This window comes from Lepus europaeus, chromosome 1 (genome assembly GCF_033115175.1).
Source record: "Lepus europaeus isolate LE1 chromosome 1, mLepTim1.pri, whole genome shotgun sequence".
In the NCBI taxonomy this organism is placed as follows: domain Eukaryota; kingdom Metazoa; phylum Chordata; class Mammalia; order Lagomorpha; family Leporidae; genus Lepus; species Lepus europaeus.
Genome location: NC_084827.1, coordinates 75,723,716 through 75,741,814, shown reverse-complemented (window position 1 = coordinate 75,741,814; position 18,099 = coordinate 75,723,716). Strand labels below are relative to the sequence as shown.

Genomic DNA, 18,099 nt, shown 5'->3' with positions numbered 1-18,099 from the left:
AACTCTGCTTTTCAAATAAATAAATAAATATTTTTAAAAAATATGGCATTTAACACTTGAGTTTATCATTCTTCTTAAATGAATCATTAAACATTAAAAAATTGATACCACTTAATTATTAGAATGGCAACACTATCTAACCTAAATATCTGACATAATCTCTATCAAAATCCAAGCTGGCTTCTTTGTAGAAATTGCAAACTGATCCTAACCTACATAGGGAAATAAAAGGGACTCAGAATAGCCAAAGCAAATTTCAAAAAGAGCCGTTTTGAAGGACTCACACATCCCAACTTCAAAGCCTGCTACAAAGCAACATAATCAAACAGTAGGGTACCGACATAAAGAAAGAGATATAAATCAATGTAATAGAATTTCAAATTCAGAAATAACCACCCACATTTTTTGGTCAACTGATTTTCAATCATACTGCCAAGAAAAGTCAATGGGAAAATAGCCTTTTCAACAAATGATCTTGAAAGTAAAAAAAATATCCACATGTAAAATAAAGAATATATACTCTCCCCTCACACACACCATACACAAAATAATTAAAATTGATTAGGGTCATCCATTTGACATTACATAGCACAGAAAGCATATCCTCCCCAAGTTGGTGGTCTACCTTTCCACTTCATGTTCTTCCCTAACTGCTTTGACAAAATTAATACTCATGTATTAAAAGCTGTATGGGCAGATGGGTGTTTGATGTAGTTAAAGATGCCTGTGTCTCACACGAAGTGCCTGGGTGCCATACTGGCTCCTGACTCTAGCTTCCTACTAATTAAGATCTTGGGAGGCAGCAGTGATGGCTCAAGCCCACTAGCTTCTTGCCTTTCAGGTGAGAGACCTAGCTTGAGTTCCCACTTCCTGCTTTGACCTTGGCCTAGCTACGTGTGTCACGGACACTTGGGGGAGTGAACTAGTGTATGGGAGCTCTGTGTCTCCAATAAAGAAATATTTTTTAAAAAGGCTTGTGGTTGGTTATACAGTAACCATTGAGTAACTTAACAAGCATATATACTATCTTCTTCCTTCAAATTAATCCTTATCTGCTGGTCTTATGCCTGACATGCTGTTATGTGGAGATAGTTTGTTTCATCCTATAGTCAATGGACTTCAAATCACTATCTGTTTGAATAATACAATAACTCTTGACAAAATCATACATGGCAAGTGAACAACAAGCAATACAGATGACTAACAGATTATTTCTAGTTTACATAAAGAGCAATTGGACAGTAAAAGGAGAATGAGCAAGAATAGGCATTTAGGGAAAACAATACATACAAAGTGAAAACAGAAACTGCATTTGAGATGTTTGGCATAGAGATATTTTCAATGTGTTCAGTTATATGTGAGCATGGTTTAGTGAAAATAATACACATGAACTGTATGAAATATATGACCAGTACTCTGCAAAGGGTAGCTATTTAGACAGATAGCTGTCCCCCAATCCTACATCTGCCAAAGGTCATTTAGATATTTATAACATCATTCATGGGCCATACAAAATTATTAACTTAAAAATTAGCCTGCTGGGGGCCAGCACTGAGATGTAGAAGATTAAGCCTCTGCCTTCACTGTCAGCATACCATACAGGCCCTGGTTTGAGTCTCTGCTGCTCCACTTTCGATCCAGCTCCCTGATAATCTGCCTGGGAAAGCATCGGAAAAATGCTGAAGTCCCAAGGTCCCCTCACCTACGTGGGAGACCCAGAAGAAGCTCCTGGCTTCAACCCTAGTACAGCCTCAGCCATTGCGGCCATTTGAGGAGTGAACCAGCGGATGGAAGACCCCTCTTTTCTCTCTCTCTCCCTTTCTATCTCTTTCAAATAAATCAATGTTTAAAAAAATTAGCCTGTTATAGATTTCCTGAATTTCTAGTCCCACTTGCAGCTGTTCCGGCAGGACCAGAACGAATGATTTTGTGTGCCTATGTGGTCTATGTACCAGACGTTCCTCACCCTTGCTATATAGGAACATATGTATGTGAAGGACACTGTGCTTCACTTGGTAATTTTTAAATATAGATTCATAGGAAGTTGAACAAAATACTACAGCAAGTCCCGCATATCCTTCATGTAACTTCCTCTAGTGATAACATCACATCTTAAGTACAGTTCAATAACAGAATCAGGAAACTCACTGATATAATCTACAACCTTATTCAGACTATACCAGCTTTACAGACACTAATGAGTGTGTAGTTCTAATCAATTTTATCACCTGCTTAGATTTTTGTAACAACCAAAATTAAAATACAGTGCTATTTCATTACAAGCTACCTTTTAATAGTCACACCTATTCTCTACCAAGCATACTAACACTCATTATCCTGTTCATCATAATTTTGTCATTTAGAGAACGTGATTTAGAGAAGTAAATCTAAATACACAACGTAGTCTTCTGAGACTTCTTTTTAAAAAACTCAGCATAATTCTTTGGGGATATTCAAGTTGCTCTGTGTTTTAACAGTTTATTATTTTTATTCCTGTGTAGCATTCCATGGTACAGATGTATCACATTTAACCATTCATGAGTGAAAAATATTTTGGCTATTTCCAGAAAAACAGGAGGAAAAAACCAGATACATAATTTTTTTAAAATAGGAGTTATGTAGTAAACTTATTTCCTAAGAGAATTTTTAAAATGAGGGCCCATTAAAACAAGGACTTCATTCTCAGTTAAGGTACTGCTTTGCATAAAGGTATGGGGTTTTTGATCTCACAACATTAAAGTCCTTCTTTATTAAATTCAGAGCTTCCCTGACCAATGAGGTCCAAAGCAGCAAGGTAAATCTGTAGTTGGACAAACTTCTATCTCGGATTATAAGATGTTATTTTACTTCAGTTATGGAACTTCTAAAGGAAGAAGACAGCTTAGTGAAGTTAATTGCACAGCTGTTCCACAAATGTAATTTACATCTGTCACTCATCAAACTGAAGTTGGGAGAAGTCAAATTACAGTATTTTAAACTCTTGGATCAAACAATATCAAATTATTGCCTTTCAAGAGAAAAGGTCAAGAATAAATACAACAGTAGTTTATCTCCTTAATTTCTTTTGAAAGGAAGTAACTAGAGGGAGTTGCACATGAAGACATTAGTCAAGTAAACCCTAAGAGCTATAATTTAAACATGTTCTGTGATCTAGTATTTATGAAATAAGATTTAAAAACTTTACAATTTGCTGAAAGAAGTGAGACTACAGGTAGAAAGTTAAGGAAAAAGTTACATATCTACAATTCCCAAGGCAAAGAGATCAACAACAACAACAAAAAGATCAAAAAGCATAGGCTTTTAAAACCCAACCAAAAAAAATTTAAGTTAATAGGTGTGAATGGAGACGAAGAACAGGTAAGATAAGCCAAAATGCTAAAGGGAGAAAATCTCAAGGAAAAAAACTAAATTGTTGGAAAACAAGGTGGAGAACTTGTTTAAACCAGCATTTAACTGATCTCTTATTTCAGCCTTTAGCCATTTACTAATTGAATTAAATTCTGGAAATGACAAACACGCATGCATTATGTTAATATCTTATCAGGTACAAATTTGTAGAATGGCACAAGTAAAATGCTTCCTTATTTAGCAAGCAAAGCCAAGTTGATAAAATTTTCTTTAACTATAGAATTTGTTTCTTTGTACATCTGCATTATTAGTGAACACTGTGATATCTCTGGGACTAAGTGGAAGATAATATTTTAAAAAGTTTATTACTACAGAGAAACTGACACACTTTCTTATTGTAGCAGTCATCTCAGTTTATTTAAATTATAACTGATACATTATTATACCTGTATGTAAGTGTGATTATATTGATTCTGTGGTTTGGTATTTCAAGAGCTATTTGAAAATTGCACTGCCATTTGTAACACACCTTTTTGACACATTTTCCAACAAATTTATAATAGATTATGGAAAATTTAATAGTGAAATTTTTACTTTTCAAACTCATCAAGACTTAATCTGTGGCCGGCGCCGTGGCTTAACAGGCTAATCCTCCGCCTTGCGGCACCGGCACACCGGGTGCTAGTCCCGGTTGGGGTGCCAGATTCTATCCCGGTTGCCCCTCTTCCAGGCCAGCTCTCTGCTGTGGCCAGGGAGTGCAGTGGAGGATGGCCCAAGTGCTTGGGCCCTGCACCCCATGGGAGACCAGGAGAAGCACCTGGCTCCTGGCTTCGGATCAGCGAGATGCGCCGGCCATTGGAGGGTGAACCAACGGCAAAAAGGAAGACCTTTCTCTCTGTCTCTCTCTCACTATCCACTCTGCCTGTCAAAAAAAAGACTTAATCTGCAATTCTTGCTATTTTTTCATTTGTGAGGGATTAAAATTTAACAGTAACTAAAATGGGTATTATAAAGTAAAGTGGCAGTTCAAAACAGAATCTTTTATTACTTGGCAAGGCATGTCTTCTGCATAATGCTTGAAAAAGTTTATTTCCATTGTATAAGATTTTTGCTGCAGCCACGTAGTTCCCCCTTAGGAGTACCTAAATGTACTAGTCTCAGTAACTGGGGAGGCCCACTAAACATTATTTCCTCAGCTCATTTTTCAACTAAGGCGCCATTGTCATGAACCTTGGCATAGTATTACTATCAGAAAGACTTTATAATAAAACCCTTTGTATGCTAATCTTAAATTTAGCTCTATACACTCTGAGGATACTGCTGTACGCAAAGACCCACTGTGTTTTCAATAGTGCTTGTGAAGAAAATGAACCTTAATGAAGAATGAGATGGGACACGGAGTAGATGGTGGGAGGGCGGGTATGGGGGAAAGAACCACTATATTCCTACAGTTGTACCTATGAAATTTGCATTCATTAAATACAAGCTTTAATTAAAAAAAAGGAACAGTGTATTTGGAAAGTTGTTTCACAGAAAAAAAAAAACCCAAGAATTTGTAAATAATGAGAATGTAAAAGAACAGCAACGAAACTGAAACTGTTGTCAGTATACATCCATATGAATCCAAATGATTTCCTTAATCTAAACTCTGTATTGAGTTCAAGGGTCACCACTATAACATGGAGTACACTAACTTTTATTTCACTTACTTAATTTGAAATATATTCCATAAGTATGTGCATTTAAACTCAAAGGCAAGAAGATTTCTTATAAGATAAAGCAATGACGACCAATTTCCTACCTACTTTTTGGCTAGCTGCAAACTGCACTTACTTAAATTACTACTATATAAATTAATACTTCTAGAGTACTCCACAATAATGACATATCCTGAGGCTGCAACAATATCCTGTGCATAGGAACAACAAATTACTCTCCAAATATGCATGAAAATAATAATAGTTAATATTTAATCACACAACTTATGCGTCAGGTACAAGGCTAAGGGCTTTAAACACTGTATCTTTAATCCTCACAACTCCATACTTTAAGCATCATTCCCATTTTACAGAAGAAACTGAACTGTGGCTCACATAGGGGTCCCAAAGTTAGTAAAAGAATACAGAGGTGGGACCAGCGCTGTGGCGTAGTAGCAGGTAAAGCCGCCACCTGCAGGGCCAGCATCCCATATGGGCACCGGTTAGAGACCCAATTGCTCCACTTCCGATCCAGCTCTCTGCTATGGACTGGGAAAGCAGTAGAAGATGGCCCAAGTCCTTGGGTCCCTGAACCTGCATGGTAAGACCCAGAGGAAGCTCCTGGTTCCTGACTTTGGATGGGCACGGCTCCGGCTGTTGTGGCCTGTTGGGGAATGAACCAGCGGACAGAAGACCTCTCTCTCTCTCTGCCTCTCTCTGTTTAACTCTGACTTTCAAATAAATAAATCTTCTAAAAAAAAAAAAAAAAACAGACGCCTCCTACATTTTCATCAGTCCTTTCTGTGTATATAAATCACATGAGATTTCAACTTACCAACTGTATAATTTATCAACAGCCAACAGGTTATGGAAAACAGTAGGCTGAGTGAGGCATGTTGGGGGTACTTTACAGAATACTGAGGGAACTTCACACTCAAGACTGTGTGATTTATTTAAAAAAAAAACACACACACACACATCACATATCTAAATTCTGTCCACATCCTGAATCTATAAATCTGTCAATTCTGTAGCTAAGTGTATTAATTATAGAATACTGAAGATCATTAAGCCAGTATAGCAATCTCAGATGGTCTAACAATTAGTTAAAGCTCAGATACTTCTTCAGAACCCAAGTTTACTCTGATAACAAGCAAGCCTCAGAAATGGGCCTTGAATTTTATCTGATTATAGGCCTGTCTACTACAGATTATAGAATCCACTTTTTTGGGGTAATATCTATTTATTTATTTGAAAGGCAGAGAGAGAGAGAAGTCTTCCATCAGCTGGTTCACTAACCAAATGGCCACAATGGCAGGAACAAAGCCAAGAGCCTGGAGCTTCCTATGGGTCTCCCAGCAGGTGCAGGAACCCAACAAGTTGGGTCATCTGCTGCTGCTTTCCCAGGCACATTAGCAGGGAGCTGGATCAGAAGTGAAGCAGCCGGGACTCAAACCCGGGCCCACATGAGATGCTGGCACCGCAGGCAGCAGCTTTACCCACTTAGTCACAGCGCTGGCCCCTAGAATCCACTTTTTAAGGGCACATTCGTCCAGGCAAAAAAGCCAAGGAAGTAATTTCTTAAAAAATAAACTCAGTGAGGAAGGGAAATTATAACAGGATACCCTAAAACATGACAAATTTGAAAAATTGATGCGTGTCAATTACTCTAGTCAAGTTGGTACTTTACTACTTTACTACATACTTTGTGAATCTTGTTTCAAATATCACAAATGGGTGGGCTTGCAGTTAAGACTTTAACTTTTCATTACTCAAAAGTTATTGAAATCAATGACATTTAAGCGAAAAGCAACATATATGTTATCTCCCCAGGAAATTGTATTGGAAAAACCACTTGCTATTTATTTTGGAAAGCACTTCTTCACCTTTTACTTAGTCGACTCGCCGTCCCTGGACAATTATATTTGGGGGATGATAGCCTCAACAATATAAGCTCCTTTATAAAAGCAAGTTCAAAGAACAGGGGCACTCCTCTGCACCTAATCGCCACAGGAAGAAAACAAAAACAAAACTTCACACAGGAATTTTGGGGGCTGCCTCAGGCTGATGCATAATAACGTGTGTAGAGCAGATCCCCGGGGACTGACAGTCATTCAACTTTTTGAAAAATATTCCCATTGCGCTTTTTCGAGTACCACAGGCAACATGTACCTACATTTCACCAGCCACTCAGTGTCTGATTTCCCCTCGGAAAAATTCTCCCGGTACAAGGCCGCCGGGGCTGCGGCTGGGGAGGGCCGGGGAGCCCCGGGCACCCGCGCCGGCTACCCGGGAGCAGAACCACACACTGTACCCGCTCCTGGCAGGCCTGCTATGGCTGGCTCCCCAGTCCCTGGGGTTTCAAGAGCAGCAGCAGCAGCCATGGCAGGGACTCGAGAACCTTTCCCCTGCCTCCTCCGCTAGGCCTCGAGGGGTTTGCTTCTCACATGGCCCCCTGGTGGGGGCGGTGGGCACAAGGTAGAGGCTGCCGCTGCAGCCGCAGCGCCGGCCAGGCGAGCCCGGCTCCCTCAGAACTCGAGCTACCGGCGGGCTGGCACCGCAGGACGTCGGCGGGGCCCTGGCCGGAGCGCCGAGAGCTCTGTGGGCAGGCCACCTTCTCACACACCACATTTCTCCCCTGTCTGCCTCCTTCTCCGTTAGCGCTACCGGTTGGCGAGCGGGGGAGGGGAGCGAGGCGCGTTATTCCCGGGGAGCTGGAGGGGGGAGGGGAGGGCATCTCTTACCCGCGTTACTGAGGAGGAGGAGGCGGTTGGAGCGCGGCGCGGCGGGGCGACGGCGGGGCTGGGTGGGTGCAAGTAAGAGTCTTACGAAAGGGAATTAACCCCATCACCAGCCCGGACACCGGCTCCAGCGGCAGCCGCGGCTGGCAGAATCCCGCCCCTTCCCACCACGCGCTAGTCCCGCCTCTTCGTTCTCTTTGAGGGGCAACCGACTAATCATAGGCTGTACATACACGGAGTGACATGGGGAGCATCCAATCACGCTTTAAAAAAATGCCCTCGCTCCACCCCTCCGTCTCCTCCCGGGCCGCGGGAGCGCCGTGCCAAATCTTCCTCCACCCTCAAGGGAAAAACAACCAATCCATGGTAAGTATCCGCCCTTGAAGGACGCGAAAGACAACCAATGGTAAAACTAGGACGACAGCCATTTTGCCCACTTGTAAAAGAGCCACCTTTTCCCACGAGTTGGAGTCTGAGGTGGGGAAGTTCCGGGAGTTTTTACTGACCTGGACGTATTTTTTCATAAACCTGTATTTTCGTCAGGTAGTATTTATGGTGCTTTATCAGAATAAAGGAATAATTTCATCCTCCATGTGAGGACAAGTGAGGCATGCTGCCTAATGGCTTGGCTCCTCCCCTTTGCTGTAACGGGTTCCAAACTGAACACCTGGTTTCCCCAGCCTCAGTGGTCGAGGGCGGGGTGGCTGCTCTTTTCAGCCCTAAGCCGACTACAGTTCCCAAGATGCTTTGTTTCACCCGTACCCTTTTCTCTACTTGCATCCCGCGGCCTGACGGGAATTGTAGTTCCTTGCGAGGTACCCGTGCAGCCCTGGGCCAATGAGAAGGAACAAAGTTTTGAAAGACTGGGAGTGGGTGCTGGAGACGATTGTAGTTAGTCCTTTACACTACCCCAACAGAGGAGAGAAGGGATAGAAGAGTGGCTAGAAGAGTTTTATCGGGACACCCGAGGAGTCTTAGATTGTAGGTATTTGAACTCTCCGACTTTAAGGTCGTCCCTTGGACGTCACTTCCGCTAAGGGCGGCCACATCCCAAACCTGTGGCGGGAGTTGGAGATTTTGCGGCGACTGCACCAGGTGTGGACGTCTAGGAGTGGCGTGTCTGGCAAGTGGTTAGTTTCTGGCGTGGGGGCTAGAAAGGTGAACGGGATTTAACTGAGTTTTAAGAGAGAGTGGGTGACATGGGAAAGGATAATTCCTAAGCCCCTAATGCCGTTCTGTACCCTTGCGTTTCGGTTTTGGAATCCCAAATGTCTCTTGCCCTGTTTACTACTGGCTTGCTCCTGTAGTCGTATATTTGTGGAGGGTGCCTCTAATAACTGTAGCCCCTAGGAGTGAAACATTGCTTCTCCTCCTTGTGATTGAAATGAATGGACTCAGAAGTTCTGAGCGAACTCCTCCGAATTTTGCAAACATTTCCAAGTTGGCTTTGGTGGCGGGAAGCCACAGACTCAGAATTGATCATTAAGAATGGTTCTCTCACCGTTCTTTGAGTAATGTAGCCATCAAACAAGGTGCACCAGGGTGCCAACTTTATAATATACTGATTAATACAGGTGTCATTAAAAAGACTTCCTAATATAGCCTATTAGGCTCTGCTTTTTACCCCCTTCACATTGCCAGATTGTATAGGTTTGCTGTTGGAATTGCATTTGAGGTTCCCAGGGTATCTCATTGAATAAAAGAGATGAGGGGATTATCAGAAAAGTGCTTCCTACCCCAAACCTGATACCTTTCATTCTTGAACTCTTTGTTCCATCATTTTGATAGAAATTTATCAGACAAATTCTAACAGATTGCTCCACGATTTCACGTTCTCTTAATGAAACTGGAAATATTTCTGAAGTACTTAACACTATATTCGGCACTATGCCAGACCTTGGGTTAGAGCAGCGACAAAGAAGGGCTCCTTGTTTGAAAGTTGTTGTAAGGAAGAGAATGGCTAAACAAAATTAATGATCATGCTACTTATTCTTTTATTCTCTCCCTAAATTCAGTCAGTTCTTTGTTATTCATATTTTGTGTGTTCATTTGATCTCTTTCCCGCCCACGTTTGAATTAAAATCATATTTTTTCTTATTTTTTAAACTGAAGCACTAAATATGTACCTAATAAGTATGAATGTGGTTTAGTGTCAAGTAGATGAAAATTTTTGAAGTGCAATTCCAGATATAGGAATGTAGCTATACCTTTCAGCCAGATGAATTTGTGAATCTATCTGGCAAAGCAGTGTCTTGTGCTTTTTAATGAAATTGGGATTCTCAATGATAATTTTTCAATATAGTCTAATATAGATGCTTAGTTATTTTTTGTTAGTTTTTGTCATGAGCTTTTCCTGTGTACATCAGATAAGTAAATATTCATGATGATGGGGGCAGATGGTTACCCCAGTAGTTACATCAATGCCTGGGATGCCTGCATCCCATATAAGAATGCCTGGTTCCAGTTCTGGCTCCATCATTTCCAGTCCAGCTTCTTGGTAATAAATACACCCTGGAAGGCAGCAGGTGATGGCATAAGTAGTTGGATCCCTTTCACCGGCATGAGAGACCAAGACTGAGTTTCTGACTCCTGGTGTTGACCAGGCCCAGCTGCAGGTGCTATGGCCATTTTGGTAGTGAACCAGTGGAAAAATCTCTGTCTCTGTCTCTGCCTTTGAAATAAATAAAAATAAATTTAAAAGGGAAGGAGGGAGAGAGAGAGACAGACAGACAGCACTTGGGACGACTGCACCCAGTCAGAATGTCTGGGTTTTGGTCCCAGCTCTACTTTTAATTCTAGATTCCTGTTAATGTGCCCCTGGGAGGCAGCATCTGATTCCAGCTTCCTGCTAGTGTGCACCTTGGGCAGCAGCAGGTGATGGCTCGGGTAGTTGCGTCTCTGCCACATTTATGGGAGACCCAGATTAAGTTCCAGTCTCCTGGCTTCAGCCTGGCTCAACTCTGGAATTTGGGATGTGTACCAGGGAGTGGAAGATCTCTCTTTTCTGCCTTTCAAATAAATAAAAAATTTAAAAGACCCAGGAAAGTATAAGATAGTAAAAGTCCGGCAAAAGGAAGACCTTTCTCTCTGTCTCTCTCTCTCACTGTCCACTCTGCCTGTCAAAAAAAAAAAAAAAAAGATAGTAAAAGTCATCTGTAATCCTATTACCCTGAGATACCATTGTTTATAGATAGCTTTCTCTTTGCCTATACGTATGTAAAGTTTTAATAGTAACATACTTTCTTTTCTTAATTTTGCAAAAATTTTTCAAACTCAACAGTTGGCTGTGTGTATGACTCAATAAATATCAATATCACTAAAACTTGTTTAAATTTTATTTTGTTTGAGAGGCAGAGAGAGAGAGAGAGAGAGAGAACTCCCATCTATTGTTTCACTTTCCAAATGTCCACAATGGGGCCTGAACTGGAAACTCAATTCAGGGCTCCCATGTTGTTTTGCAGGAACCGGACAATTGTGCCCTTACCACTACCTGCCAGGATCTGCCTTAGAAGGAAGCTATAGTTGGGCACTGAACCCGGGTGCTCTAGTATGGGACACATCTTAACTGGTATCTTAGCTGCTAAGGCTAAACTCCCACCCCTTAATACATTTTTGTTTGCTACCTGTGTTTCATTGTGTGATTGCTGCTGATAAATATTTACATTGCTTTCAATTCTGAAATTCTTTTTTATTGTGTAAAAAACATGTAAGGAAGCTTACCATTTCTAAGTCTACAGAGGTGTTAAGTTTGTATGCATCTTGTCCTGCAACAGATTTCTTGAATTTTTTTGTCTTGCCAAACTGAAATTCTGTAGCCATTAATTCTCCATTTTTGCCTCTGTCACATATTTTGCTTTCTGTTTCTTAAACTTTGGTCATGCTGGCGCTGCAGCTCAGTAGGCTAATCCTCAGCCTACTCCGCCGGCACACCAGGTTCTAGTCCCGGTTGGGGCGCCAGATTCTGTCCTGGTTGCCCCTTTTCCAGTCCAGCTCTCTGCTGTGGCCCAAGCGCTTGGGCCCTGCACCTGCTTGGGAGACCAGGAGAAGCACCTGGCTCCTGGCTTCGGATCAGCGTGCTGCGCCGGCCGGGGCGGCCATTGAGGGGTGAACCAACGGCAAAAGGAAGACCTTTCTCTCTGTCTCTCTCACTGTCCACTCTGCCTGTTAAAAACAAAACAAAACAAAACAAAAAAACCTTTGGTCACTTTAGGTACATCATTTTAGTGAAATCATACTGTGTTTTAGTTTTTGTGACTAGCTTATTTTACTTACCATAATGTCTTCAAGGTTCATCCGTGTTGTAACATGATGATATTGTGGGGGTGCACAGGTCCCCAACTGTGTTTAGACCAGGATCTTGTTTCAGCATAAGAGATGAATTCAAAGCTGATGGGAAGATGGCTTATTTAAAGAGAAGTGAATGCCTAGCAACCTCATGGGGGACAGTGACCCCCACCCTGGTTGCCCCCTTTATCATGTAGGGAGTGGTGCCCTAATTGAATATACAGACAAGGTGGAGTTGAGGTGGGGTGCAATGTGAGTGATGAAATCTGGGAAGGTTTCATGGGGTCTCCACCTGGAGCTCAGATCACATTTGTTGGAGGACTGCTGGAAGCTTCTTAGCTCCTTGTCTCTCACTGACTCCCTGCTTCTCCCACATCAATAGGATATCCTTATAAAAGACTAATTCATTGCATATGTGTGGGTAATTCCAAAAGTTCATGGAAAATGGTATTAAAAGATAGTTTATTTTGGTGCCAAAAATTTTGAAGTACATACAGTTTTTTCATATTATACATTTTCCATGAACATTTTTAAGTACCCTCATATCTGTCACATTCCTTTGTCCTTCATCTGTTGATGCATATTTAAGTAGCTTTTACTTTTTGGCTTCTGTGAATAATGATGTGTGAACATGGGAGAGAGAATATCTCTTCCAGTCCTGATTTCAACTCATTTGGTACTCATTATATACCCCAAAATCAGATTGCTTAACCACTTAAATTTCATAGGCAGCGAGAGCGCTCTTTGTATGCTTGCCTGATTATCCCTTGAATCTATTTTATTCAAAGTTAGATTATTTAACCACAAATACTCTAATTCCTAAATTGCTCTTCAGAAAGGATGTGCTCATTTTCCTTGCTACTAACAGTGTTTGATAGCACCCATTTCCCATCTTTTACTCTATCTAAAATGATTGTAAAAAATGATCACTTGGTCATTAATTTCCTTTGCATTTAGTTGAGTTCTATTGATGTGGAACATTTTTTATGTTTACTGTCCATTGGTATTTAGTGTCTTTTGAGTAGCCACCACAGCACCAGCCCATTATTATTTCTTTTTTAAGTGCTATTTTAACCATGAGATAAAAATATGAATTATTTTAATGTTCAAATTTATTAGTCTTTTCCCTCATAGTTTCTGGTTGTGATACTTACAGGATAATATATAAATACATATATATGTAATTAAATATGTGTGTTTTATGCATTATATTTTACCTATAATTTTCTTTGGTGTGTGAAACAAATTAAAAATCTACCCTTTTTTAAAAGGCAAATCTCAACATTTATTGAATGATTTAATCTCTCCCTACCCACTGATTTAAAAATGTCATTTTTATCATGTTTCTGATATTCAGATACACTGTTCTGTTTCAAAGTTATGTCTTTTCTTTCACTTGTACCGTACCTAGTGTCTCAACTTGTGTAACTTCATAATACATTTTAATATCTGGTATGTAAAGGGTGCTCACTCTCTTCTTTAGACATTTTCTTATCACTGTCAACATTTCTTGTATTCTATTAAAATTAATTTGGAACCATTTTGTCAAGCAAAAAATCTCTTCAGTTGTATATATTTTTTATTTATTTATTTAATTTTATTTTTTTGACAGGGAGAGTGGATAGTGAGAGAGAGAGAGAGACAGAGAGAAAGGTTTTCCTTTTTGCCGTTGGTTCACACTCCAATGGCCGCTGTAGATGGTGCATCGTGCTGATCAGAAGCCAGGAGCCAGGTGCTTCTCCTGGTCTCCCATGTGGGTGCAGGGCCCAAGGACTTGGGCCATCCTCCACTGCCTTCCTGGGCCATAGCAGAGAGCTGGCCTAGAAGAGGGGCAACCGGGATAGAATCCGGCGCCCCAACCGGGACTAGAACCCGGTGTGCTGGCGCCGCAAGGCGGAGGATTAACCTGTTAAGCCACGGGGCCGGCCCTTCAGTTGTATATTTTAACAAAATTCAAGTTTGACATTTATATAGATACCAAATACTTTTTCATAAAGAAAGGCAGATAGTCCATTTATTGTTAATGATACCAAATTTTTCATAGGTATTATTGAGACTCAGTGAGTCCTTCTGTTCTATGTTAAATGTGTTTTTATTATACATTTGGATTTACATGGCTAGGGTTGAAGAGCATATCTTGTTTTTTAAATGATGTAATTGCTTTTCTTAGACTGAGGCATATGCATTTTCTGGGTAGCTTCTTGTACAATGTGATGATTTCTGAATATTTAACTCTATTCAAAATCTAGCCTATAACATTGACTTCTAAATCTGTCCTCCTTTATTCTCTATCTCATTTATTTGGTCAACAAATATTTGTGAGCATCTACTAAGAAATACTAGATAATCAAGAGGATAGGCTACAGTTGAGCTAGGCTTGATTCCTGGTTGTGCCATTTGTTTGTGTGACTTTTGGTAAATTGGTTAACCAACTGTTTCTTGGTGTTCCTATTTATAAAACGGAAATAATAAGAATACCTGTCTCAGAGCCTTTTGTGAGGCTTAAGCTACTTACTATATGTAAAACACTTGGAATAGTGCCTGACACATAATAAGCATGTGTTGCCTTTTAAGAGTATTTTTCTGTTGACCAGGCTGATGCCAGATGCTGGAGTGCTGGGATAAAACAACTTAAAAGAAAATTTTCCATAGTCCCTGACCTTAGGGAGACATTCTAATAGGAGGGAGAGACAAAATTAAGATAAAAAGATAAGAAAGTAGTGAATTACTGTGAATACTTTAAGAAAACCAACTGATACTAAGGGAAATGTGTGGGAGTCCAGTTGGGAGCCACTGCAGTATTTCAATTAAGTGGTGATTATGGCTTGAGATATATGGTGGCAATGGAGATGAGAAAAAAATAGATTTGATATCTAGTTGGGAATAATTAATAATAATTAATTTTAGATTAATTTTGGTGGATTAGGGAAGAAAGAAATCAAGGATAAAACCCAGGGGCCAGTGCTATGCCATAGTGGGCTAACCCACGGCCTGTAGCCCTGGCATCCAATGTTGCTTCCAGTTTGAGTCCTGGCTTCTCCTCTTTCGATCCAGCTCTCTGCTATGGCCTGGGAAAGCAGTACAAGATGGCCCAAGTGCTTGGACCCCAGTACCCATGTGGGAGACCTGGAAGAAGCTCCTGGCTCCTGGTTTCAGATTGTCTCATCTCCAGCCATTATGGCTATTTGGGGTGTAAACCAGTGGATGGAAGACCTTTCTGTCTCGCCCTCTCACTGTCTGTAACTCTACCTCACAAATAAATAAATAAATTCTTAAAAAAAAAAAAGAAAAGAAAACCCAGACTGCATGTTTTAGAGGCTTGCATGATTGTAGTGTTTTCTGAAACTAAATTAGGCAGGGAGCACACAAGTTTGGTGGAAAAGAGTTTGGTTCTGGACTTTTAAGCTAGCAATGTCTGTGAGAAATCCAAAGTTTAGGTAGATAATTAGATATATAATTCTGAAGTTAAGTGACTATAAATTGCATTAACTGGATTATTTGTGTTACCCTTTTAAAGGATTATCCCTGCCTCCTCAGCCGTTCTTCTAATCTTGACTAAGGAATCTTTGTAAGATAGCCACCTGATTAAACTCCAGGGAAAGGCTCCCAGGTCCTTACAGAATAAGGGCCAGACTCAGCATGCTGTGGGAGATCTTCCTGACCTGGCCTTGTTTTTACTTATGTTCCACTTGTCACAAGCATCTTACTCTTCAACTATACCAAACTGCTTAGGATCTTTTTTTTTTTTGACAGGTAGAGTGGACAGTGAGAGAGAGACAGAGAGAAAGGTCTTCCTTTGCCGTTGGTTCACCCTCCAATGGCCACCGTGGCCAGCGTGCTGTGGCCGGTGCGCCACGCTGATCCAAAGGCAGGAGCCAGGTGCTTCTCCTGTTCTCCCATGGGGTGCAGGGCCCAAGCACTTGGGCCATCCTTCACTGCCTTCCCGGGCCATAGCAGAGAGCTGGCCTGGAAGAGGGGCAACCGGGACAGAATCCGGTGCCCCAACCGGGACTAGAACCCGGTGTGCCGGCGCCACAAGGCGGAGGATTAGCCTATGGAGCCGCAGCGCTGGCAGGATCTTCTATAACTGTGACTTTGCAAACATGGCTTCTTGTTCCTCTAGAATGTGCTTATCCGAATACTCCATCTGCAAACTTCACTCTTCCTTCATGTTTCATCTTCAGAGTTTCAACTAGTTAAATGAGATATAACACATTCTAAGCATTTTTTTTTTAGATGAAGCTGTCTTTGAATGCTAGTTACTGCCTTACAGAATAAACATCCTCACTTAGGTACAGTGCTTAATATGTACTTCCTTCAAACCACTTACTGCATTGTGCTGTGATTTTTATTGTGTATAACTCTGATTCAACTCCTCAGTTGGACTCTGAGGTGAGGCTTCAGTGGTGCAAATTCATCTTTGTATACCCAAAACGTTCTAAAGGGTCTAGTACATAATAAACACTTGTTAAGTGTTTGTTGAATATGTGAATTTGAGAGGCAATGTTGCAAACAGGCCAAAGTTCAAACGTTGAGATCACCAGTTGCTGTTAAGCCTGTTTAAGTTATTTAATGTCTCTCAACCTCAGTTTTCTTGTCCTTAATGTGAGGCTAGTAATATGTTATGAGTTGTTTGGAGAACTACAGGAGATTTTCTGAAATTTCCTAGTGAAGTGCCTTGCAGAAAGAGGTCATCCAATAAGTGAGAGTTGTTTTTTCATTATCCTGAAAACAGTTATCTGTGCAATGAAAGATTGTAGTTTCCTTGCTTTTAAAGTAATTAGATATTAGATATGGCAATTGGAAAGTCCCTGTAATAAGTGAATTAAAAAAATGTTATGTAATTTTATAATCTAATGAAATTGATCTATACTTTGTAATACTCATCTTTACTTGAATATTATAAATTTACTTCAGTTTTACTCAGAAAATGTGATTTCATTGATTAAATTTAGGTTGTGATTTACTGATAACTTATAAATATAGTTATATCAGGTATAAATATGTAACTAGAAAACACGCTGCTATGTATGGTCAGAGTATGTTAAAATGTGACACAGGCACATTCCCATGCTCTCAACAAATCGCAAGAATTTCTGTTATTGAGTATATGACTATGTATTATCACCGTGTAAATACTTGAGTAGATTAGTAGTTCCCTCGTTGACTTCCTTTTTTTTTTTTTTTAATTTTTGACAGGCAGAGTGGACAGTGAGAGAGAGACAGAGAGAAAGGTCTTCCTTTTGCCGTTGGTTCACCCTCCAATGGCCGCCGCGGCTGGCGTGCTGCGGCCAGCGCACCGCGCTGATCTGATGGCAGGAGCCAGGTGCTTCTCCTGGTCTCCCATGGGTGCAGGGCCCAAGGACTTAGGCCATCCTCCACTGCACTCCCTGGCCATAGCAGAGAGCTGGCCTGGAAGAGGGGCAACTGGGACAGAATCCGGCGCCCCAACCGGGACTAGAACCTGGTGTGCCGGCGCTGCAAGGCGGAGGATTAGCCTGTTAAGCCATGGCGCCGGCCCCGTTGACTTCCTTTTCAACACATAATCACATTTGTCTGTGTGAGTCTGTGGTTTCCAGAATCCTTGTATTTTAATATAGGGATATCTAGTAGACCTCCCATATTCACCACTTGTAGGCACTGGTAATTTATTCAAACCAAATTTGTATTTAGAGCAAGGACCTTGTAATTGCTTATGTTATCACATGGTTACTTCTGTATTAACTTCACATAACTCTGGTCAAGCTTACTTACTGAGCAAAGTAGCTTCCAAGCCCACCTCTCCACCTCTGTCCACCTGTCTTCTCTTAGCAATATGGGGAGGGGTGGGAAGAAGGAGGGAGTAATCAAATCTTGTTGTCATAGATCACCCATGATTTACTTAGGACATTTTATTTTCATATTAACTTGTATCTATGAAGCAAAATTATAATTATGACCATTTCCATTGACATGTGTCGCCAGGATTTATATATATATAATTTAATTGTACTAACAGAACTTATTTTTTATTATGCATTTAGAAAAAT

The 18,099-nt window shown here is 40.9% G+C and overlaps 2 protein-coding genes across 10 annotated transcripts in view; one reads left to right on the top strand and one right to left on the bottom strand.

Annotated features, from left to right (window-relative positions):
* The window catches only part of R3HDM1 (R3H domain containing 1), a 227,559-nt gene extending 219,622 nt beyond the window's left edge, over positions 1-7,937 (bottom strand). For 5 of the 6 annotated variants that reach the window (XM_062186096.1, XM_062186085.1, XM_062186124.1 and 2 more), the window contains exon 1: positions 7,790-7,937. The gene's annotated coding sequence lies outside the window, so the exon portion shown is untranslated. Of the gene's footprint in view, positions 1-6,931; positions 6,953-7,789 lie in introns of those variants that run through there. The other variant, XM_062186105.1, reaches the window with a different exon arrangement.
* An 860-nt stretch (positions 7,938-8,797) lies between these two features.
* The window catches only part of ZRANB3 (zinc finger RANBP2-type containing 3), a 305,721-nt gene continuing 296,419 nt past the window's right edge, over positions 8,798-18,099 (top strand). For 2 of the 4 annotated variants that reach the window (XM_062186061.1, XM_062186026.1), the window contains exon 1: positions 8,798-8,881. The gene's annotated coding sequence lies outside the window, so the exon portion shown is untranslated. Of the gene's footprint in view, positions 8,945-18,099 lie in introns of all 4 variants that reach the window. The other 2 variants (XM_062186034.1, XM_062186043.1) reach the window with 2 other exon arrangements.